Here is a 24,615-nt window from a genome sequence, read left to right as displayed (position 1 = left end):
CTGACGTACCACGTCCAGAATTTAATCCCTCCAGATAATTCAGTTTCCAAAAACCTTGAAACTTCAACTTCCATTGATTTTCTTGTTTTCACCTCAGTGAAGGTTTCCAGGCTCCCGGGTGGGTTCAGAAAACTCTGTCAAGCTTCTGTTGGCTCTTTTACCTCCTTTATTAAACCACACTCCAGTTAAATATTAGTTTGTTGTAAAAAATAAAGAGATTTCCCTGAGCCCGTGGAGAGTTATGAGAGTCTGAACTCAACAGTACTGCAGAGAGAACTCCTCTAAAGCCTGCAGGTAATCTTCAGGAGCACCATATCAGCACCGTACAGAATGTTTGTTTTGATGCCTTTTACATGCTTGATTGCTCTTTTACTCTCTGCTCTTGAGTCCACAGTAAACTCATATGCTCTGCCTCTGCAGTGACCCGGCCTCGTCTGCATTAATATTTCACGTCGCCTAAAAACTTTAAATGGGGAGCGAGGCGTGCCGGTCTTTAATTCCAAGTTGAATAATTGATGCTGTTGGAATCTGATGCAGCGCCGAGCTTCAGTAGCGTCTCCACTGGAGGAAATTTACATCCGCTTACCCACTGATCTACATTTCCCATCAGGCCTAGAGAACGCCTGCCAAATCCTTCACTAAACAGAGAGGGAGACTCGAACGGAGTTAATTCATTGTTCAAGTGCTGCACTTCTGTGTCTGACTGTTGTTAATAGTTTTTTCAGCAGTGACTGTTGTTGCCTTTAACGCAGACAGATTTCAGTAATCTGCAGCTGGACAGAGCCAGGCTAGCTGTTTCCCTCTGCTTTCAGTCTTTATGCTAAGCTAGGCTAACCACATCCTGACTCCAGCTCTGTACTTTTAGAGAATCTCCATCAATTTTATGCATCAAAGAAACAAGACTTTCAACCATAAGACCACTGTTTGTGTCCCGTGTGAAACTAAAAGTAACGTTGACTTATTTTGTCACGTCAGTCGTTAATCACGCGAGTTGTCGGTATCGTCAGCCCCGTGAGTCGTTAATATCGTCAGTCCCATGAGCCACGTGAGTCATTAGTTTTGACAATTAAGGAAGAAGTATGCGTGGAATGACAAATACGATATCTCTGGTTCTGCTGCATCGATTTGTGGTGTTACATTTCTTTGCACGTAGGTGCTTCTGACTGTCATCATCATCAATCTTCATCAGTATCAGATATCCTTGATTTTGACTCATTGACTATGTTTACATGCACACTAATATTCCACTATTATTCTGAATATGTTAATATTGTGAATTTGATACGGGCCATGTAAACAGTATATTCTGTTTGGATATTCTGAATGGAGAATTTTCCGATTAAGTCATGTGGGATATGCTGATATTATTCAGGTTTTAGGAGCTTTCTTTTGACATGTATACAACTCATTCAGAATATGCATCTCAACTTGGGTTTTCACAGCAGTTTGTGTCACACAGCCTCTATATGTTTGCTCTTGGAGAATAAAAGTGACTCAGCTTCCTGCACTCATGTTTTCTGTCTGTAAAATGACTGGTGAAGCTCCAGAGGTGTTTTTTAACATATTGACAGGAAGTTGCTGTTTTTCCTCCAACGGGGCAGAAAATGTGAAACGCTTGAGGGAGTTTCAACAGGCTCTGAACCCGAGACACAAACTCCTAAAGTGCTTTCATCACTCCGGGGACAAACGGGAAATCACAGCTTTCTGCAGCGAATCCTGTCGCCTGAGACTGAAAATGGCTTTCTGCTGCGTCACACCTGTGAGAGCAGCAATAAAAGGAACGATGATGGTGCACCTACTTTACTACTAATGACAGTCCTGATTTATAACCACAGGATGAAAAAGAGGCTCTGTGTATGAAGTTATTGATTGCTGGATTCTGAATGCATTCGCCAATCCTCCAAAGTTGCAGCCTGTTTCCTCAACAGTAAACATCCCACATCCAACCAACACATGGAGCCATATTCAATGGTACAAAGTACATTTTCTTTAGGCACTTGTAGCTTACTTTACTGAGCATTTACATTTTACTTTACCCTCCATTACATTTCAATTGCCAGCCTCATCCTCGATCGTCTCAAACAAGCACAGATTTCATTGGTCAAACACTCATTTCTGACAGAAATCTAACTGTTTCAGACCAAGTTACATCTTTGGTTTGCAAGAAGTTTGATATGTTTTATACAAATTTGACTGCCTGGGTTTTTTTGTTATTATATTGAAGTATAACTATACGGAGACTTCCAGCAGCTGGTAATTATTCCAGCAGCCTGCTGGAATGTTGTTTCCCGGTGGAAGGGAGCAGTCTATGCTCGCCACACAGCGCAGTTTGAATTCATGTTTGAGTTGCGCTCGCTGCCGGGTTCAATGCACATCACAGCGTTAAGCGCCCAAATTTGGGCTTTGCTCGACGTAGTGAAAAGCCGTCGTGGCGTGGCACACTACGCCACTGGAAATAACATGTTTCAGAGCACAGCGGTGCCGTTGTCACGTTGTGTATGAAAGGACCCTCAGTGAGTGAGAGACGGAGAAAGAAATGGAGAGTACTAAGAGAAAGAAATACTCAAGCAGGAGCAAAAAATGATGAATATTAGTAAAATTAAAAGTTTAACATTAAAATGCTGCTGCAGAGTACTTGTTATTTTGCTATTTTCATTCTTTAAAAGTCACCAGAATAAGTCTCTGAAACTCAAATTTTGGATTTGTAATCCTTCCTATTTTTAAGGTCTCAAGGTTGGCAAGTACGCCAGCAGGCCTCACTTATTCTCAACAGCTCCCAGAGACAGAGCAACATCATGGCCATGAGTGTAAATCGGGTTCATCTCCTCAGTCTGTCAGTCCGTTTTACTGTCACCAGTCTGACAAGAAGCACACAACAACAACAACAACAACAACAACAACAACAATAACAAGCAACTGAGACGGCAGTGGAAGAAGTACAGCTGAAAGACTTGACCTAAAGCAAAACGCACTTAGTAAAATCCTCTTGTTCTCCGTCTCACAGCTGACTGGAACAGTTGGTGCCTCGAGTACCAAAACAGGGTGAAGCTGCTTTACGAGGCTGCACAACCGACTACTGGATGAACTTCAATGTGTCCCTTTTTTTAGCCACTTTCAAAATCTGAATTACAAACTCTGCTGTTCTCCTGCACCTTTGATTGAACCTAGAACATTTGCTCCAACGTTTTTGGAGAGGAGCTCTCCTAAGAGACCGGTCTTGTAGACAGGAGGCTTTTATTTCCTTTTAGACGGATGGTTTGTTTAAATATCACAACACAAATGTCCATTATAAAATGAACGTGAACCTTTGTTTATCTGCCTTTTTGGAGTGGAAAAGCTCCACAATCTCCCGCGCGGGCGTAGCTCGCTCGCCAGCCGGCCAGTTACGCTTACAGACCTGTTTAATTGTCCTTTTATGGTAAAAGCGGTAGAGCGGTAAATTGACTATTTGCTACTATATCAAAATACTTCTGATCATTCATTGTTGTTAATATCATACATTTAATGTTATTCCTTTATATATATATGCTGAATTAATTTAATAAGTATGATTTTTTTACCATCTAAAAACATGCTCTACCAAACGGTTGAATTGTCAATAAGTGGTTAAAATAGTGATGCTAAGATAATAAATCTACAATTTTTATGACATAAAAAAACCTTATGAACATTCACTGTTGTTAATATAATTTATTTAATGTAATTACATCATATATTTTATGAAAAGATTATATCAGTATGATTTTTCACCATTTCTGAGATGTTTTCCAAGTAACGTCTGGAGTAAATACATGGAAATACTACTACTACTGGCAATACTCCTAATCTCATGGTGACAAATTGACATATGTTGGTATACTAACCTATTACGAGCATGACAGTGCATGGTTTATATTTTACTTTTACCATGAAGAGACATCTAAACCGTTTGGTAGAGGCCTATTTAAAAAAAAAAACTGTCGGGTCTGTTTAAAAAATCAAACATTGATTGTTGTTATTATTTCCTTAGGAAGAAATTTTCCATTGCTTTTGTCTTAGTGAGAACTTTAAAGGGTTATTTTTGCTTATATTGTATTTTTAAATGTTTGAAAGCTGCTATACAAATAAAGCTTTGTTGCAACGCTGATCTCATGATTTCTGCAAATATACTGTATATTCACACGGCCATGCAGTATATACTCGAGTTGTGTACTCATGTATATGGAATGGGATGCAGTGGGTATTATAATGCATAATGTGTCCAGCTTTTTAATGCTTCCTCTGAACTGGACTGAAGGACACAACTAGAGGACTTAATTTAAACCTCCGAACAGAAACATGAACAGCCACACAGATGAATACACACTTTCACACTAGTGCACACATGCACTGCATCAATAAACACACGCACACACACTCTGAGCCACCCACAGACAATTACAGTATAATTACAGAGCTCATTATTTGTCTCTGCAGGAGGTTCAGATGGTTTCTCTGTTAAAGGAACATTTTTAAATCAGCAGCTTGAACAAAAGAGAGAAAAAAACCTGCAGACTGTTCACCACTGTTCAGAGTCAATGCAAGTATAACAGAGGCAAGTCACATCCATCAGGTGGAAGGTCAGTTATCTAACTGTAAAGCGAGTAATCTTTGTCTGTATGTCTGTGTGTCCTTTGTGTATCTCAAGAACTATTCTTCCGATCGATTTCACACTTGGCGGGTGTATTGCTCAGGAACCAAGGGAGTGCAGTTTCAAATGGGGTGCAATTTGGCCAGATGGTGGCACTATAACAACAAACTTTACATTTTGGCCTGTAAATTATATTTTGGCTAGTAAATCATGAACCTGAACTCTTTTGTGTTGTCCAGATTTTGTGGGTCCAGATGAATTTATCCATATAAGCCACGTCCATTTGTGTCTAGATTGATTTTCTGCCATTTTGAATTGTGGCCAAATCTGATCCAAATCCCCTACACATTTTGAGCAATTGTCACAAAATTTGGTAGAAAACATCGCTGGACCAAGCCAGAAAAAGTTTCTATTTGGGATTTTTGATGTTTCATACAGTTTTGCTGTAACTGGCCCTCAAAGTTAACTCTAATGCTTTGGGCAGGGCTTATTTTACCAAAATATGTCATGTTTCCTGAACACTTTATACTATTGCGACCACATTTGGTGGACAACGGTATATATGATGTCTGAGTGACCATGGCAAATTAGGTGCCATTTGGACAATAGGTGGCGCTGTAGCAGCATCATCTAACTATAAAGGAAGGATTCTGTGTCTGTCTGTGTATGTATGTATGACTGCCGTTTGCATATCTCGAGAACCGTACCTTCGATCATCTTCAAACTTGGCAGGCGAAGCAGCCATACCGCGGTTCTCAACAACGCTACAAGCAGCACTTCAGGGGGCCAAGCAACTGGCCCGGTCTGGACGGGCACATGCTCCAAACGGGCACTAATGAGTTAAATGTCAGATATTTTTGTATTTATACCCCTTGTAGTTTTTAACCACCAGTAGCACTAGCAATGGTTTTATGTGGGTGCAATATTCATTCGTACCAATGGTTCCACCATATTCCACTGATATACCGGTGGGGATAGCACGCAGAAACAAGGCAATGCACCAGCAGAGGCAATGAAGAAGAAGACTGATAGTAAGTAAACAATAGATGCAAACAATGCAGGTTTCAAAATGTTCAAAAAATTAAAGGAAATGCATTCAACAATATTTATTAGACCTCAAAGAAACACACAATGTGTTTTGGTGAGAAACACTGAATGTAAACATAAATTGTGTTTGTTTACAAGAACACTCCACAGAGCACTTTTAAGATCTTCTATCCATAAATGAGGCATTTGGAGCACTAATATATATTTTTAATGTGTGCACTTGAATTTCGTTAGTTCGTAATTTATATTGCCAAATTATAATCATTCCTTGGCTGAATCAGTATCTGCAAACACTGTATGGGCATTTAAATTACTGGCAACTTATAGTTCAAACTCTGATCTGCACCTTCAGTATACTTTTACTCAGCTCATACAAGACAAACAACTGAACTATTACAATATATATATAAAAAAATCCTAATGGTTCGGCAGGAATGTAAAATAAATCATATTTTAGAACAATTACCCTTAGATGTTTGTTTTATGGATGTCTTATTTGCATTAAACTCTGTGTTATCCATGAATTCATCCTAATGGATTAATCATGTGTTTGTCTGATCGGAGCCTCGGTGTCCTTGAGAAGCTGCATGACTTTGACCGTCTTCTCACTTCTCTTTGAAACACAATAATTTCCTTCATGTCAGTCGCAGGCGGCATAACTATTTTGACAGTCCAAATTGAATTTCCAGCATTTGTTTGGCTCTGGGTTTTTTGTTTCTTTCCAACAGAAGACTTATTGAAGTGTCACGCAGAGCGGCGGCGCTGCCCATTTATTTTTCCATTATTTCTGCTGATAAATATTTTGATGTCTCTGTTTTGTTGTGGCAGCGTTAAAGTGTCACTTGAAAGTCACCAAAAGGAGAAGGAAATGCTGCGGCGATCACTTCACATTTTATTTTAGCAACTGCACTTCAAATCTGACTCAAATTAGACGAATTACAGCACAGATGATGCACACAGTTAACAGCTCACTTCTAGTCAATTCGTGAAAATCAGGATGGTATCATTTACTTCTCAAATGAGATGCATCATTTGTTAATTTATTGTCACAACCAGGAGCTATTATCAAGCTGTAGTTCCTCCAATCGCCACTAAATGCTGCTACAGAAAACACTACATGGAGATGAAATGAAGGAGAAAACCCCAAACTTCTACAATCAAATATACTGTACGAATTCAGCATGCAGTAGACAAAATCTCTTGTGAACATAAATGTTTCAGGAATCTGAAAAAGACACTTCATTAACTAACCTTAATTTTGTTGGAAACTCCACTGAGCTGTCTTCTATTAGAGTTGGTTGCCTGGTTTGTTGGATTGTTGGCTGTCTGGTTGGTTGGTTGGCTAGCTGGTTGTCCAGATGTGGGAGCTGAAAAAAGCATAGTTCACTGTTAATAAGTGCATAATGAAGGATTTATTAACCTTAATAAGGTATTGTTTTAGCTTTGGATCTGGTAGCTGCAAAGAGCATAGTTAACTGCTAATAAACAATATAGTTTTACAGCAGTTTGTGATATAGTGATGAAATTTAATGTATTGATTCATGTACATAGATATGAATTTAAATTTTTTTTATGATGGTCAGCACGAAATCAATTCGTATTTAATCCATGTAATTGTGAACCGGGAAGTATAAAGAGCGACGAATGCTGCGTAGGGAGGAGGTCGGGGTGGATGAGTGGATCGAGTCCCGTGTGAAACCAGAAGTCAAAGTTGATTTATTTGTCACGTAACTTCCGTACTTAAGTTACGGCACTTCGTTCGGGTGTTATTTAAGCCAAAACCACATTCTTTTCCTAAAGATAACTAAGTAATTGTATTGTCTAAACCTAACTAAGTCAATCTATTCGTAAACCTAACTAAGTAGTTTTATTTTCAAAAGATCTGAGCGGAAATTGACACGTGCGTCACATGCTGATAGTCTATGTACACAAATCAAATAGATTCAATTTCGTGACTATTTCACGAACTGCCATGAGACTGTGTAATAAATGTATGATACATGATCTATTAATTAGGAAAGGTTTAACAATGACATAGCAGATGAGTTAGTTAAACTCTATTATTAATGCTGTTATAAACAATTCTAAGAACCTCATAAGGCTTTTATTAACATTCTTAAGCAGTCTATAAACTGTTAACAAGTTTCTTATAAGTGCTTATAAATGTCTTATAATCTAACAATAAACATGATGCTATTATTAGCACAGTCTTATTAACACATAATAATGTTAATAAGCATCTTATAAGGGCCTTATTACCTATTAACTAACGCTTATTACAAAGACCTTAATAGAAAGTGTTACCAAGGTGGTATGCTAGTTTGACTGTATATTTATTGATTATCAGGTCTTTTAAAACCCCAGGGGTCTGACGTTTACCAAACCACCTGCATGATATCTGTTTCAAACACTGCTCTTCATTACGGAGCCATCATCATCATCATCATCATCATCATCATCATCATCATCATCATCATCATCATCATCATCATCATCATCATCATCACTGTATGCAAACATGTTTCTGAATGTGCAGCTGGATTATCTTCGAGCCTGACGGCAGCGGGAGCATTAAACTTTCAAACTTTGAACTTTCAAAGCGACAAATCGTCAACAGCTGTGTGTAAATCCCTCCGGTTAACGTTCAGTGTTGTGATATGTGGTTGTGTTACAGTTGGTGATGGTTGTCAGGGGTAACAAAGCAGATTAGATGAAGGGCGATAGCATCAAGAGGAGGATTTCTTCTGACTTACCGCTGCATGTGACACAACTGTATTTACAAAGAGGTGCGTTTGATTTTTATGTACACAGACAAGACGATGGGGTTCAGCCGCTCCGTCTCAGCGTGAAGCGACGTCTGAAGACAACATGTCGGATGACGGCGGAAGACGACTGATGAGTAACAGCTGAGCTAAAGGCTCCTGTGTGTGCAGCCCCACGCCTCATCTGCACTGACAGATTCAGGACGGCGACAACGCAGCACATCGCAATCTGCATCAGCAAGACAAAACAACAATAACTGCACGTGTTATTATGGGATTGAAGAGTTCAGGTTGTGAATGAGCACGTTGCCAGGTGTAATAAAGGTACAGGAAGTCATGCCGGTGACGGCGAGTAAAGACAACAATAACTCTAAAAAGGATTGTGTTCATAAACACGGCAACAAAACAGAAGACTTTACACATTCACGTCTTGGATTCATTTTAAATTTTATGTTGAAATGATTATTTCAAGGAAACATCTGTGGTTGCAGCTTCTCAAGTGTCTTGTTTTCTTTGTCTTCTTTGATAGTAAACTGAGTATCTTTGGGTTTTGGATTGTTGCTCGGACAAAAAAAGGAATTCAAAGATATCACTTTCTTGCTGTGAGGCGACAGTGCTAACCACCGTGCCTTATCATTCTACAGGAGAACTTAATAGTTTTTACTCCGGTGCCAAGAGAGACCGTCCTCCCAAAAAAAATTAGGGCATCAGTCCTTTCCGCAAATACACAAGATGACATTTGTTTACTTTGAAGTCTTTTAGCGGCTGCTGAATTACGACTCCTGACGGGGGCAAAGGAGGAAGTCGAGTGGCAAAGACGGAGGAGGTCACGGTGGATAGCTGGGTTAACAAAATGTTGACACACCAAGCCGACGGTCGGCAGTCGGACAGTTTGGGGCCGCCGGTGAGCGTCTGTCGGCCTCGTTTTTTGCGGTTTGTCCGGCACCATCGGCAGTAGTCTGCCAGTGTTGAGAAATTTTTCGGCCGATTCGGCATGTTGAATCCGCGGTGGAACTCGTCGGTGCGAGAATTCACTCTGATTGGCTGTTCAGCTTAAACCAATCAGTGCACGAGAAGAGAAACGGAAGTGAGGAAAGCAAGACGAGTAAAGTCAAGAGAAAAAACACAGAGGGCTATTCTCACTATTCATCTTCATCTCAGTATGTCGGCTGTAGTCTTTGAGGTGTGTTTGAATGCAACTTTTTGGCCAAGACAAATGTGACATGAGGTGACGCAACAGTCTGCCTTCGTCGTCCCTAGTTCTCCCTAGCACAGATTCAGTTCTGGGTGCCTCACAGTCTGGGTTTGAATGTAGAATTATAGTTTACCCAGAAATATGAAGATTCTGCCGTCGTTTTAGGATTATTGGTAACACAGACATGCTTCTTTCTATGCACAGCCAATGTAGACATGATGTCAGGGAGCCAAAATTTAGAAAAGCATCTTAACACCACTTGTTTTCATTTGCAATTCCCCAAAATAAAGACGGTAAAAGTTTGTATGTGGCTGTTCTACATAGTTTGTCTCATTTTCTGGAGTGCTTTGTAACCATTTTTTCTTGCTTCTGGGCTGTTTGTTTTCCTCTCCTCCTGCTCTTAGCTCTGTATTTACATTTTAACACATTGTCCTCTACTGACTTTTCAGAGACAAAAGCCTTTCGACTGAGTATATTTAGCAGCTCAAACCTGATATAGTCCCGTTTGCAGAACGAGTCGGTGTCGTCTCACTGGGACTCCCGTGATCCTCTGCTGGATTTCTGCACATCCACAAAAGCATTTCTTTGTTGAATCTGTTCAGGTGTTACTCATCACACTTATCTGTCCACAGCATGTGTTCTTCCCGGCTCCTGTCTCATTCTGAATGCATTACACCGAAAACATTCATCCGCTGTCAAACAGTACACCTGTAGGCCCAGATACACTTCACTGATTCTCTTCTATCCCCGCCGTCCTATTTACATTCCCTCCACTGCTCGGCTGCTGAGGAGGGCCTTCAGCCCAGAATTATTCGAGTGTTTCTGTTGGCGAAAAATCAAAACATGCAGGATCACTGAGGAGGAATGTTGAGCAGTGAAACAAGTGGGACACATCGACATCCTCATTGTGGTCGTCTTGTAGTCGGGTTGATCCGTCCCTGAGCCTGAGAAGGGTTTCGAAAGTTTCCTATGAACTGTGTTTCCATCTGCAGTATCAGTGGGTCTTTTCATTTGACTACTGAATCACAGTTATAATATAGGAACAACCCTGTAACACTGACCTGTACCTGTAAATTATATATTTTATAGTTTAGATACACAAATCTCTGCACGATGTATATACTGTCATATCCACCTACCTCATGTATATAAAGCAACCTGTAACAATACTCATCCCATATTTATTCCAGCACACTTTGCACTCTGCACCATTGTACCACTTGTCATTGGGTTTTTTTTTTTTTTTTGTGTATACTAGGGCTGTCAAAGTAATGGGATAATAACACGTCAATGCAAATTTGTTTTAATGCCACTAATTCCTTTAACGCATTAACACAACTTGCGATTTTTAGTTCATTGCACTTATGACTTTATTCTCATATTACAACTTTTTTTCTCGTAAACTTATGACTATATTCTCATAATGATTACGTTTTTATTCACTTAAACGTATGACTTTATTCTCATAATATTAAAACTTTTTTCCCGTGAACTTATGACTTTATTCTCATAATACTACGGCTTTATTCTCTTAAACTTATGACTTTATTCTCATAATATTAAAACTTTTTTCCCATAAACTTATGACTTTATTCTCATAATACTACGGCTTTATTCTCTTAAACTTACAACTTTATTCTCATAATATTACAACTTTTTTTCTCATAAATTTATGACTTTATTCTCATAATATTACGACTTTACTTTATTAAACTTATGACTTTATTCTCATAATATTACGACTTTTTTCTCATAAACCTATGACTTTATTCTCGTAATATTATGTTTGCATATAGTATATATATAATAAGTAATATATAGTTTGTCTTAACTTACACTCAGTGTCGATAAACAGGCAGAAGTCAGGAAACCAGACCGGTTCTGACAGGGAACAGGTGGAAATGGGCCACTGAAAGGATGATGACGGATGTGGGAACAGGTGAGCAGGTGGGCGGAGCAGTCAGGTGATGGGGAATGGCTGGAACAGGGGTTACTGCGGGTCAGGAGGGAGTGGCAGGATCTGAAATGACAGGAGGGTTAGTATTACAGGGAAACGAGCAGACTGGGGGAAAACAATGACATGAATCTAGAAGACGAGCTTCAGTCAAACGTAGAATGGAGGAAAACAAAGTCGAAAACATGATGTAAATATAACATCTCTGTTTGTTTCATGTATTAATGTGAGGAAGGTTCCAGTCCCCTCACACAGATCTGATGTTTCCAGCTCTGATGTTGAAGTCACACATGCTTTATTCGCTAAGTCAGTTTTCATTTAGTTTTTATCAATACACCAACTTTTCCACCTCATCTAAGCGTAAAGTAAAAGTTGTTTTTTTCCCACTCCGTTTTTAATGCGCAAATTGAAAATATGGAAGGAAAACCTACTTCTACAGCAACTCTAGTGGCTCTTTAAGGCCGCTAAATGTTAGCATCAGCGTGCGTTTGAACGAATGCAGCACAAGACTCAACGGAGGCGTCGATCTAAAACTCTGTTTTGCTCCTCTTCGTCTCTCCTCGGCTTTCTGACTCCGTTTCTTTCATGTTTCAGGAACAGTTTGACCTCAGAGGAACAAATTACCTTCATTTTTATCTGCAGGATCTCTGGAAGACTCAGAAAAAAGCCTCGGCTCAACTCCCTCAGAGTCTAAATCAATAACGGCAATGATGTGGAAAAGAAATGGAAGCGAGTGTCCTTGTTATGTTATGAGGAAGGTTATCTTAATCAGAGACTGTCCGAGGCGGCTGGGGAGAGGCTGAGATGTCAGCAGGTCCAGGTAAACGTGACGTGTCATCTCTGTCATCTTCATCTTCATCCTTCATTTTCTATTAATAAGTCTAAGTGTGTTAAAATAATATAATAAGAGGAAAGGGATAGACTTTGATCTTACAGATGTTCCATATTGTGGTAAGATATCAGGTAAATAACCTGAGGCCTGTACTGCGAAGCGAGTTCAACAAACCCAGGGTATCTTCTCGTTATCTGGCTTAACCAACCCTAACAAATGGGATATTGCTAAGGGACAGTGGTTATCAACTCAGTAAATATATAACTATAGTGGTTTTGTTGCCTAAACCTAAAGTGACGCAGAAGGGTGTGACAATGCGGCAGTATGTGACAAGTTAGGATGAGAACGTGTTGGAAAGCCCTGTGTTTGTTGGACCCATCCACCACCACCCACCCTTAGGGCGCCGCGCAAGGACTTTACGCCATGGATGTATAAAGAGAACTGGATACAGCGTTGTAGGCGGCTCCCGTTCATTCCTATAAGAGCTGCTCAGTGGCGCAAGAAGCCAAAATGGCTCGACTGCCGAGAGATAAAACACCTGGATAATGAGATAAAGTACCCGGAACATCCGACGATCTTCCACATCCATTGGGCCCATAGAGCAGGTGCAGTAGTGTTTCCTTTATCTCCGCCTCCCAGCCATCTCGGTCTGGGTCTCATTCACATGAGCGGAGGAAGGAAAATAACTCTGGATTCAACTATTAGTGCATTTTACAACTTTTAGGACCTAATGATTTAAATAAGGGCTATTCAAGTGTTCATACTCGGCTGATTTACAGACGTCTCTTTCCCAATGTAAATCTATGGGAAAAAGTATTTTTGGGCCCAGTGGCATCACGTGACGGACACGGAAGTTTGTAGTACCATCGTTTGACCACTACGAAAATTGGCATCAACGACCGGTGCTCTTCCTGGGGGCTTGTTTTATGCCCCTGGCCTGACTTGGTGTTGCAGCTGGTGTTTAATGGAGTTTATTCTGTATTTTACCAGTTTGTTTTTTCATTTTGATCTCTTATGCTTGCAAATGGCACACAACGTAGCCCACTCTATCTCAAGTCAGGTCAAGTCTAGTCAACTTTATTTATATAGTCCAATATCACAAATTACTGATTTGCCCCAGGGAGCTTTACAATGCGAAGAGCATATACGACACCCTCTATCCTTAAATCCCCAATTCATATAAGGAAAAACCTTTAATGGGGAAAAATGGAAGAAACCTCAGGAAGAGCAGCAGAGGATGGATCCCTCTCCCTGGACGAACAGACAGGAAACAGATGTGTGTACAGAATAGACAATGAGGATGAATTATAGATTGTAAGTGTATATGAAGAATGGATCCAGTCAGTGTGTTAGTTAAGTCAAGGTGAGCGGTTTTCATTTGTTACTGGTTTCTCACCAGTTTGAGCCTCATCAGCTCCGACTCTGCAGCGTCTGTAGCAGCGAGCTCCTGATAATCACATCTGCAGACAGATGGCAGGGTGGCAAGGAGGAAAGTAAATAAATAAATAAACTAAACCCACAGCTATTAGCGCTGACGTCGTCCTTGGTTCCAGAGCCGGTTTCTGTCTCCCACAATCCTCGGGGTGTCTTTGTGAATAAACACGCCGCCTCGCAGCGACGCCTTAATGAAGAGAAATGCAGCGCTTCCTTTGGCTGCCAAAGTTAACAGTAAATAATGCACCGTGTGCGTGACAGGACAGCATGTGGATCATTAATTTGAGAGCGTCCAGGATGGGTCATCTGCGCCTGCGGGGGCCTCGGGGGGCACCGCTAATTATAGCCTCCGCCCAGGAGGGAGATGATGAAGAGGAGGCTGCTGGAGAGAGAGAGAGAGTGTGTTTATGTGTGTGTCGGGCTGATGGTGTCACTATGTGCAGGTGTGTATCAGCAGCAATGTGTTTGTGTGTGTTCAGCACCTGTGTATATTTTTAGTTACACTTTATTTGAAGTGTGACGCAAATATGAATTCAAGTCCCAGCTTAACGTTTTGTCATTAATTCTTTATAAAATAGCAGAATTTACTATTAGATAAATGATGAATTGATGAGAAACGTTATGATCAGATTAACGGTAGAGAAACGGAGGCCATCAATAAGGCTTCAGTGGAAAAATATATTTGAAAATCTATCTCTGATGGTGAACATGCTGGCTAGCCATGAGCAGTCTCTTTCACTTTTTAGTCTACGTCACCAGCTCTGAGTGTAGCATATTCACGCAGATGTGTTTCCATTGCAGTCAGTACAGACTACATGGTGTACAAATGACACACCAAGAGCAAGAACAGTGTTGTTATTGCACCTGAAATTACCATGTCTTTCATACGCCATTTGGTGAGACCAGACTGCTCTTGAGCTCACCAGTATTTCGAACTCTGGCTGATAATATGTTCAATGTTGTGTTTTCTTTTTCTGCTGCCCCCAAGTGGCCGAAAAGAATCAGTTCATTTTGCTTTAAATGACAGTAATCCATCCATCCATTATTTGTAACCGCTTAGCAAAGGCATGGCACACCCTGGACAGGTAACTAGACTATCACAGGGCTGACACAGAGAGACAAACAACCATTCACGCTAACATTCACACCTACGGGCAATTTCGAGTCAACAATGAACCTAACCTGCATGTCTTTGGACTGTGGGTGGAAGACGGAGAACCGGAGAAAATCCACGCTAACACAGCGAGAACATGCTAAATGACAGTAATGATGATGCTGTAATTCAGAGAATAAATCGTATTGATGCTGTCAGAGTCGTTCTGGACTTTCTGCTTAATGGAAAACCATAGTGCACTGATACACTTGACTTTAAGCCAGTCCATTAATCCAACAGACACTTCAGGGAGCAGCCTGCCATGTTTCTGCTGTTGAACAGTCTGCAGGAACAAGCTGAGGCACTTCTGCACCGTCTATATGTACGAGTGGTATGAGTTAGGAAAGTCAATTTGTTAAAACCATCTTTCATTGTGCGGTTTATAAATAGTCAAGTGAGATGCAAACAGAAGATTTCACATGCTAATCATCCATCTGATTTACATGTTATTATCACACAAGAATCACAGTGAATGATCTGAGACGAGCTGATCTGAATATGAATACCTTCAATCTGCAAAAATAAAACAGAATGCCGTGAGCGAGCGCACGCCTCCTCCAACGTGTGCGAAGCATTATGCTCGGAAAATGTCAGGCATAATTTGTTTTCTAAAAAAAAGAAGAAAAGGGAAATAAAATGGTTTGGTTTGGAGAGCTGATGGTGATAAACAGACAAGCTGTCATTTCAGGCACAAGTGTAGTTTTGTGTTTTACAACCTGCGAGGATTTGTAGTTTCTGGACAGTTTTAAGAGTCTCTGCTTTACAGACTCCTGCAGTTTCATCACAGATGGCATTTTGAGTTCAAGTAAAAAAAATTGTATTTTGGTCCACAGTTGGCTCAGGTCGTAAATCAAGAGTGTGAAATGAAACCTCAGCTCTTTGGGATTCACTTTTCAGGCTTTATATCTCTGAAAGTCTCAGTCCAGACCAATTGAACAGTGAGAAACAATATCCTGTCTCCATACAGCTAAACTGCATCCTCAATTACGTTTAGAGGGAAATGTATTCTGCCCCAGATAACAGTCGCAGTTTCGATTGCATGAGGCGTATAAACATCACAACAACACAAGGACATCGTGCCATTTTCATGCCTCGCAACAAAACTATGGTAACGTACGCAGTTATGTATGACAACAAAACCACGTTAAGCGTGTGTCCAAAAAACAGTTGTAACGTGTTGTCACATGTTTCCGTACATGTTTTACTTTGTTTACATACTTATTTTAAGCCCAACCAAATGTTTTCCCTTACCCTAAGTGGTTTTCTTTCCTAAACCTAACTGCAGACGTTTGCGTGGCGTAAAATGACATATGAAAAGCGGCGTACAAATGACACGCGAATACGCTTAAATGTGTACTCATGACACACTGAATGTCCGTGTAATTTTGTGGTATAAATACGCCTTCCTGTGAGGCCGGGTTAGTAAACTAAGTAAATTACGCATGGAAACAATGCAACAGAAGTAGGGGGGGACACGTCACAAATATCACTAAAAAACACGTCACTAACATAACTTCAAAATAACTCAACAACACTTTGGGGCATGAACATCGGTTCCCTGGTTGAAAGTTTTAGTCTGTTGGCGTTATTCGACGGTCGGAGCAAGTGGCGTAGTATTAATACCCTAGCTTGAGAGTCCGCGAAGGACAGGCGGGAGGGGAGATGGATGTGTCAAACAAACATAAGACGTTCAACCAGGAGACCGCTGTTTATGTCCTGTGTGAAACTAAAAGTAACGTTGACTTATTTTGTCACGTGACACGTGAGGAGAAAATACCCTCCCTCTAAACGTAATTGATGTTTCATTGTATGGAAACGTAATTTTAAGGAGAACAGACTGATATACCTGGGAAGTTATTATTTGCCGAAAATATTGTTTCAAATCATATTTTGATACCCAATGAATAACCGCTGTGTATTTCCTTTTATTCATGTCTCGTCATTTAATTCCTCTTATAAATTAACATTAAATGTGTGTCAGCAGCAAAGTGAAGCTTATTTTTTCCGTCTGTCTGAAAGAGAAGTTTCCATTTTACTTTGAGTCCATCAGAGTAATTGGAGGCTTCGTTCAGACAGTGATGGCTGAAAATTGGAGCAATTGGGATCTCCATTTTAAAGATGAAGGATTGATGTTACCGGGCGTCCTAAAGAAAAACGCTTTTTTTTGTGTGTGTCTTTAAAGCAGCTCTGATTTTTTTCCCTGTTCCTTTTTATTTTGTAAAGCAGCTTCTGTCGTCAACGTGACGATCGATGAAACAACCAATTCACTAAACTAAATATGGTGAATTCGATTAAATCGTCAAATGGGAAACAACTTCAGTTTCATTCCCTCGTCCATATTCAGAACTTTCCTGATCACTGGTCACCCTTTCAATGCTCTCCAGCTTTCATCTCTTTTGGGACAGTTTGAGACTCTCCAGCTGTGTTTAATAATGTTTAATCTGAATGTGTCTTCTGTTTGAAAGAGCAGTTAAAGGAAAACAGTGCGGAATATCAAAATATTTAATATGAACTTCTTGCAGAGGATCATTTGAATATGCAACAACTTTGTTGAAGACTTGATGAAGAGTAGGAGTGTCAAAAGAGAGAGCAACTTCATCTTGACAGCGCCAACTAGAAATGTGTCCGTATGTAAATCAGAGTTTTCTGAATGAAAGTGAAGCTGGAACCAATCATGATCACTGGCCGGGTGAAGGTGGGCTCTGTCTTTGGTATCACCAAATGTCCTATGAATAACGTGGCAATTTCTTAAGGAATTTTGTGTATTCACCACATATTTTCTGCTTTTCATGTGTCATTTCACGCCGGGAGGCACACAGGGAGGAGGTTTGGGTAGATGGATGGGTCAAACAAAGACAAAACCTTCACCCAGGAGACCGCTGTTCGTGTCTCGTGTGAAACCAAATATCAACCGTTGAATTTACGTTGACGACTTAACTCTCGTGCGTACGTAACTTAAATTAGGTTGTGTCTAGAAGGTAGCCCACAAATTGTGAAATCTGATCTGAGATCTGCAAAAACTCTCGCAAGACTCGCTGCCTGACAACCTATCCTAACCTTAACCATTCAACATCAATGCCTAACCTTAGTAATGTCACAAGACTTTCCCCAGTTTGCTGGTTCCCTTCTTGCCACTACCCTTAAACTACCCACTTATTTTAACCCAAACCATGATCTTTTCCTAGGGTTTGTAAACCAAGTACTTTTGTTTGTTTCATTTAGTGTTAACTACGTGTTTAAAACTGCGACCGGAACAAACCTCCAAAGGGATTCGTCCAGGAGGATCCTGATCAGATGCCCGAACCACCTCAGTTGGCCCCTTTCGACGCGAAGGAGCAGCGGCTCTACTCTGAGCTCCCTCCGGATGTCTGAGCTCCTCACCTTATCTCTAAGGCTGAGCCCAGCCACCCTACGAACAAAACTCATTCCAGCCACTTTCGGTCACTTCCCAAACCTCATGATCATAGGTGAGGGTTGGAACGTTGATGTACCGGTAAATGAAGAGCTTTGCCTTCTGGCTCAGCTCCCTCTTCGCCACAACGGTTCACCCTCACTCGTGAACAAGGCCCCAAACTCCTTCACTTGGGGGAATGACTCACTCCCAACACAGAACGTGCAATCCACCGTTTTCCGGTAGAGAACCGTGGCCTCAGACTTGGACGTGCTGACTCTCATCCTGACCGCTTCACACTTGCTGCAAACTGCAGCGAAGATTGTGGTTTGGGTTCAAATTACTACGTTTGTAAAGTGAAAGTGAAACATAACATTGTGAACACAAAGACAACCATTGAGACACCAGTCTCCTGGATGAAAGCCTTGTCTTTGTTTGACCCATCCACCTCCCCTCCCGCCCCGTGTGGTTTTTTTTTGCTCTTGAAACTATGTAACCTCACTCCCGGAGCCCTTTCTCTGATCGTCTCATAATGACGCAGATGGGTTTACATTGTAGTTAATTGGTATCACGCGCCGTGGGGCGTTACAAAGCGTCGGTATTTGATGCCCTGGGTATGACCCCGGGCTGGACGAGTTGGGAATGAGAATGGGGCGTTGGATAAAAGGATGAAAGCGGCACGGTTGGCGTTTTCCACACATTTTTAGGGCACAACATGTGACGACAGCCCTTTAGGCAATACCTTCCTCTGACAGACATAAATTTATAATGTGCAACAAAACGTGTCTCTCTCTTTTTCTAGATACTGCATGTATAATTACTGCATAAACACAGTATATATGTGCTGCACCAGAGCGAACACATGCAGGCTCAGAGTGGGTCGTTCAAGGCGAGCGGTGACCTGTGAGCTGACCGACCTCCTCTGAACCACGAGCGCTAAATGTGTCGCTCCAGCTCACAGACCACCTGGGACTGAACCCACCTGCAGCCAATTAAAACCTCAGTCTGTCACAGAGAAGCTGTGACCCCCCTCCAACACACACACACACACACACACACAATGTGAGTCGATTCCCGAGATGTTAAAAATAAACTTTGTGTTCGTGCGTCAGAATCCATCCGGGCTGGCCATCAGCTGACGATGTGACGGGAAGTCTCCTGTGGAAAAAAAACAAGATCAATATTTATATTCTTAAATATGAAAAGCTGATGAAGCAGCAACTTGTGTTACAATACATATTGATTACTGCAGATGACCTTCTTTCATCAGCAGTCTGAAGGTGTTAATAGAAGTTGCTGCTTCCTTCACTATGGGGATTATTCCACCGTTTTTCAACCCCATGTTTCCGTATTCTCATGAGGGTTTCCCACAGAGTACTTATAGCAGGCAGTGGTAGAATGTAACTAAGTACTCAAGTCTTCTCTTTTATACTACTTTAACAAACATATAAACACAACACATTCGTTTTCTCTTCCATTTTTAATGAGTTGAAATAAAATATCTAAGACTTTTTTCTGTGCACATAAAAGACTAATTTCTCTCACATTTTTGTCACAATATGGTTAAAATCTGTGTTAGTGTTAATCCTGTAAAAGCCATAGTTCAGAGTCCCTAATAAATGTATTTTTTCAAGATAAAACTGCACATTTTAGAGTGGCCTTCTATTGTGAACAGCCCAAGGCTCACCTGTGTAATAATCACGCTGTTTAATCAGCTTTTTGATATGCCACACCTGTCAGGAATGAATGAATGAATGAATAAGACATGACCCGCTGTAGGTAGCCGGGGATGAAGACTGGAGTTGAGAAACAGAAGCAGACACCGCAAGCTAGCCAGCATATAGTCATGCACTGTGACCCAATGATGACACACATGGTTAAGTGATAGCCCCCCTCATTCGCATAATGAGGCAGAAATGTATAAAGAAATGTGTAAAGAAAAGAATACAGAAATAAATAAGTTTGGGGAAATAAATAAGGGGTGAAATGCAAAGGGAAAATCGTACATAAAATGAATGAATAAATACATTAATAAATAATTTAATTATATAATTTAAATTATAAATACATATTTACAAATAAATGCAAAAATAAATTAATAAATAACAAATACATTTAAAAATTATTAAAAATAAATATATAAATAAATAAAAGGGAAATAATGGTAAATAAATAAGGGAATTTATACAACGATGAATAAATAAAGAAGCATGTCAAATCAGAAATATCAATTTTTGTCACATTTTATCAATTAATTAATGGCTATATTTATTTTTAATATTATTTTTTCTACATTTAATGCCATTTATATAGTCATCTAGTCATTTATTTATTTTTGATTTTGGCAGATTCTGTCCTACATAGTCAGGTGGATGGATGGTGCTCTCTAACACAGATTTTGACAAATTTGTGACCAAAATTTGAGAGAAATAAATCTTTTATGTGCACAGAAAAAGTCTTAGATGTTGTACGCCATGTATCCTGCTGACTACAATGTGTAAATGCAAAAACCACCAGACCTTTAACCAGGTGACTCGTGTTCAAGATCATTGTTGACCGGTGTTTTGACGATTGTCCCGTTTTTTTTTTTCCGTAGTTGGGTTACGCTGTTTCCATACGTGTTTTACTTAGTTTACGTACTTATTTTAAGCCCAACTATGATGTTTTCCCTTACCCTAACTAAGTGGTTTTCTTGCCTGTAACGAAGTTAGTGGTTTTATTGCCTAAATTTAACTGTAAACTAACTATATGCAGTAACTATAAACAGTATATACTGTGTTTAAATACAGACAAACTCACATTTACATAATTTTCTATTTATGTTGTCACTTTAAATAAGTGATTTGATCTTGGCTCCTAAAAACCAGCAGCAGCATCATCATTCACAAGCTGTTGTGGATCAAATATTTTATGAACATGTCGTGATCATACCATGTATTTATTTACTGTTAATGTTGACAAAATCAACACGAAACAATACCAATTGTTATTAGTTTACATACATAATTGGTACAGAGAAAGTAGAGCGCCAGAGAGTTATCTTCTTCTCTTCAGTGCTGCCTAATAAATAATTGAACTGATATCTGAAATAAAAGCCTTTGTTGGTGTTTTTTCTTTTAACACTACGAACCAGCAAACTCAAGACAGAACAATTGAAATGAAACAGAATAAGAGCACTGAAGTTTTCCTGACTGAAGCTGGTCACCGACTGTGAGTGTACAGCTGCTAATAGAGGTCATTTAATATTGATGTTAATTTAACTGAAGGGCAGATCCATGCGGCGCAGCTCTCAACTGTGTGAGTCAAACTGTAACCGACGCCAGTCGATGTTAATCACATAAAACGGGACTCTTTTCAACATTTCTCTATAAAGCTAATAAACGTTTCTTTGAATCGATCTGCAGCTCCTCACATCTTCCTCCTCCTCTCTGCAAATGCAGATTCATTAGAACAATGTAAACTCAGAGAGTAATTGGCCCCGGGGCCACCTACAGCGGCTGGATGAAAGTGCTTAGTAATGAGAAAAACCTACAGCGTGTCTGTCAAAGAGCCAATTAAGCTGATGGTGCAGGATATCCTGCCGGTGTCAGACTGGTTTACTGGAGATAAGATGCAGAGAGGAAGAAGCTGAACCTGCTGGAGTCGCTGTTATCAGTCAGAGAGGAGACACCGACTGCACTGCACACTGTTTTTATTCTGTCATATACACTTCTATTGAGTCGGTGTGTTATTGTCGTATTATGTTATAGATGGTTAAAGTGGTGGAGGAAGTATTAAGATCCTTTACTTAAGTAAAAGTACTGATAGTACACTGTAAAAATACTCTGTTAAAAGTAAATGGCCTGTGTTGAAAAGGTTACTTATGTAAAAGTATGCAAGTAAAATTAGGAAAAAGTACTTAAAGTATTAAAAGTAAAAGTACTCAATACAGAAAGATCTAAAGAAAAACAAAAAAAATATGAAAAAAGTTAAATAATTAAAAGAAAAAGCAGCAAATTGTCATTTTCGCATGAAAAAATTACTGAAATGATTATCAAAACTGTTATTAATTCATTCATAGCCAATTCATTTTCTGTCAATCGACTAATCGTTTCGGCTGAACTTGTATAAACTGTTTAATTTACTACAAGAAATCGCATTTTATAAACTGTCTCTTTGTAAGCTTTGTGTGCAAAAATCTTAATTTGTAAAGTAACCGAAGCTGTCAGATAAATGTAATGAAATAGAAGTATTAAATCACAATACTCCAGTAAAGTACAAGAACCTAGAATTTGTACTTCAGTGCAGTACATGAGTGATTGTACTCAGTTACATTCCACCACTGATGTGTTTCCCATTTACAAACAATAGAGGATGCAAATGTAGGGAAACACGTTATTACAACGTCACGGACATTTTCAGTATTCAGAAATAATGCAACTTGCTAGGAACCAGTAAAAATACAGTTTAGGGTGTAAATGTCATCCTGTTCCCAATCTCAACTCGTCAAACACCGCCGATTGGTTAGCGCCCCTCGGCATTGGAAACCAACGCATGGAGGCACCCTTTAGTGCCAGTTTGTGATGAACCGGGCTTTCAACTAACTCTAATGTAAACCCACCTGTGGCGTTATTCGACAGTCGGAGTGAGTGACGTAGTATTAACAGCGTGAGAGTCCGTTCAGGGCAGGAGGGCAGGTGGATCAAGTGACTCGTTATCATCAGTCCTGTGAGTCATGAGAGTAACGTAAGTCAAGTCAGTGAAGTCAACATCAAGCACGACCGTTTCCTAACCCCACCTGAGTAGTTGTGTTGCCTAAACCTTGTATGAAAACAGAAGTTTATTTTGAAAGGACACTATGCATGTAACGAGTATTTATTGACACGCCGTCCCTGGTCCGTCCAAAAGTAACTCAGAGGGGTACCCCGTGCCGAGGGGCACTGACCAAGCGGCGGTATTTGACGAATTGGGAGTGAGAAAGTGTGTTGCAAATGTGAGTGGCACTCATCCTCAACATAATACAGCATTTAAAAAGTGAAGGGGACTTCACACTAAAACATTAATTACACATGTTGAGAGTTAGAATTGCAGTCTTGCCTTGTTTTCTCCTCTTCAGATCAGTAATGTAGGTGCAGTCTGTCTTTTTATTCAAATTCTTCTTTTGGACACCTCAGTGGGCTGAATTTAATTTTCCGTTTGTTGATTATTCTGGCAGTGTCCACCCCGGAGCTGATTACTTCCTGGCAGTCACTTCACAAATACAACCAGTGTCCTCTGCCAACCTTCCGGCTGATTTCTTCCTTTGTGGGAACAGATTCAGACCCGTCTGTCACTTTGCTGTTCCACATGGTTCTCCCCTCAGAGCTGAGCCCAACACTCGCTGCAGACAGAAAGAGCTGATGATTAGGATTGATTATTGCTACTGGATGGATTTAAGGATTTCTTACACACTATATATTCTTAACACCAACAGCTGCTGAAGACAGTATATGAAAACGGATCAGGTTGCACATTATTGTGCCTGATTTAGTCATTATTGTGAATTTATATGTGAATGTGTCAGCTGAGGGTTTTATATGTTTCTGGAACATTGTGGTCAACAAAAGATGAATTTTCATTTCATGTTTTGTCTGAAAAGAAATAGTGTATTTCATGGACCGTAACTTTTGCTGAAGGCAATAAAACATTTTTAAATGTAATCTAAACTAAAACAAAAAACTGTTTGTCTGTATCGCTCCAGTTTAAACAAGACTTCGAGCTAAGTGCTAACGTCAGACCAGGCTGCTACCTCCGGGTCTGAGAAGTGAAGCCAATGCGGAAGTGCTTTAAACTTGCATTCTTTCTAACAGCCAGCAGGGGGCGACTCCTCTGGTTGCAAAAATGAGTCAGATTTCATAGAAGTCTATGAGAAAATGACCCGACTTCTCAATTGATTTATAACCTCAGTAAACATTGTAAACTAGCTTCAACCTCTTCTCTCACTTCTGGTTGACAAAAACCAAGAAGGCGATGGCCGAAAACCAAGATTGCGATGACCAAAAAACACGTCATCCATGCAGCACTCTATTGGTAATAAGCAGCCAACCACAAGCTGACAGTTATTATATAATGAAACACCAACAACTGTACTATTAATATTCTTTTTGACATGTCATTGATGTGTCTCTTTCATTTATCTGTAATTTCCCTCTTGAGACATAATTGCCACCTTGTGTTTCAGAGCTGTTGGGGTCAGAGGTCACCACCATTAGTTCCATTT

At 40.1% G+C, this 24,615-nt stretch overlaps 1 long non-coding RNA gene across 1 annotated transcript; it reads left to right on the top strand.

Annotated features, from left to right (window-relative positions):
• The first annotated feature begins 1,001 nt into the window (after nucleotides 1-1,001).
• Nucleotides 1,002-23,183, top strand: LOC119487152. Its single transcript, XR_005206653.1, has 3 exons — nucleotides 1,002-1,018; nucleotides 4,185-4,196; nucleotides 23,108-23,183. It is a non-coding gene; the product is annotated as an uncharacterized LOC119487152 (long non-coding RNA).
• Nucleotides 23,184-24,615: the final 1,432 nt, after the last annotated feature.

This window comes from Sebastes umbrosus, chromosome 4, assembly GCF_015220745.1.
Source record: "Sebastes umbrosus isolate fSebUmb1 chromosome 4, fSebUmb1.pri, whole genome shotgun sequence".
In the NCBI taxonomy this organism is placed as follows: Eukaryota; Metazoa; Chordata; class Actinopteri; order Perciformes; family Sebastidae; genus Sebastes; species Sebastes umbrosus.
This window is presented reverse-complemented; position numbering and strand designations above follow the sequence as displayed.